This window comes from Tupaia chinensis, unplaced genomic scaffold (genome assembly GCF_000334495.1).
Source record: "Tupaia chinensis unplaced genomic scaffold, TupChi_1.0 Scaffold149448_1, whole genome shotgun sequence".
In the NCBI taxonomy this organism is placed as follows: domain Eukaryota; kingdom Metazoa; phylum Chordata; class Mammalia; order Scandentia; family Tupaiidae; genus Tupaia; species Tupaia belangeri.
Genome location: NW_006209292.1, coordinates 152,298 through 153,642, shown reverse-complemented (window position 1 = coordinate 153,642; position 1,345 = coordinate 152,298).

Sequence of the window (1,345 nt, the reverse complement as noted above, 5' to 3'; positions counted from 1 at the left end):
TTTATTGAGAGAGAGAGAGAGAGACTCCTTCAACAGGCTCTCCACACTGAGTCATTCCCAGTCTCAGGCAGCCAGCCTCACAGGCATATGTGTGCATGCTGTGTATACAGGAAGGTCTCAGGATGTGAACATGTGAACCCAGGACCTTCCCATGTGGGCCACGTTGTGTTACCACTGAGCCACCACCTGGCTCTCTCTCTCTGAGTGAGCAGTTTTTTGAAGTTAATGTTGTTGTCTCAGGATGGAGGTGTTCCTTGGCCCTAAAGGTGTGGTGTCAAGGAGCAGTTGCATGAATATGTGAAGTGGAAGCTGTTCTCATGTCTTTTGTTTGGCATGTAGGTCAACCTATACCACTAATCCATAGGGTCCCACGCCTACTTGGGAGTCACCTTGGGAAGGGACCAAAACATAAGTGACAGCCCCTATCCTGCCCACTCTCCACTAAGCTGAGGAGCCAGAATTTTCAAACCATCTATGATGAAAGAGGGATGGTTTTTTCAATTACCATTCTGTCACAATCTATGCTTTTGTAAAATATAAAGTCACACATTTATGCACTACAGCCATGTCAGTTAGCTAAAGCACTACCTCAACCTGCTCTCATTGTTGTACTTCTCTCATCTTGGGACAAACTGCCAACTAGCTCTGAACTGTGAACCACACTTGGTGTGGCTTGAGTTTAGGGGACCATTCCTCCAGAACCACTTTGACCTGGAGCTTCTATGTTGCTGTGACTCTGGTTCTCATCAGCAAAGGCTCTTCTGATTCTATCTCAGCTTGCCTGGCTCCTTTCAGGTCAGGCCCTCTGGTCTTTATCCACAAATGAGAATCCAGTGTGTCCTATGCTATCCCGGTTCCCCAGTTTCCTGCTTCCAGTGCAGGCAGTTGTTTTCATCATTCCCTTATGGAGCCCTGAGATCAATGGAGTTATTATGCTAGTATGGTCTTTTATATTTAGTGGGCCCAGGCCTTCCCATTCTTCACTGTATATGCTGAATAAAGTAGGCATTAATTAGCAAAGGCTTTGTTTGGCCAAAAGGGTTCCTTGTGGTCTCCAAGCAGGAAGTCAGTCCTGAAACACATGCCCAACTTCTTCAGCCATGTTTCAGGGGCTGTTGTCTGGAGGGTGGAAGGGATTTCTGGTGTATCTGACCTCAGAATAACAGCTTTACCTTTCCCCGGGCAGCCCCAGGGGAGATGGTGTTAGCGGAAATGAACTATTTAAGTCAAAGGATGGGATGTGCCACAGTGACTGTTGAGGCTCTCATGAGGGGGGTTCCATGGTTCAGAAAGTGCTGTGGGCTAAGATGTCCAATGTGATTGAGCTGCCTAAAGTAAGATAACT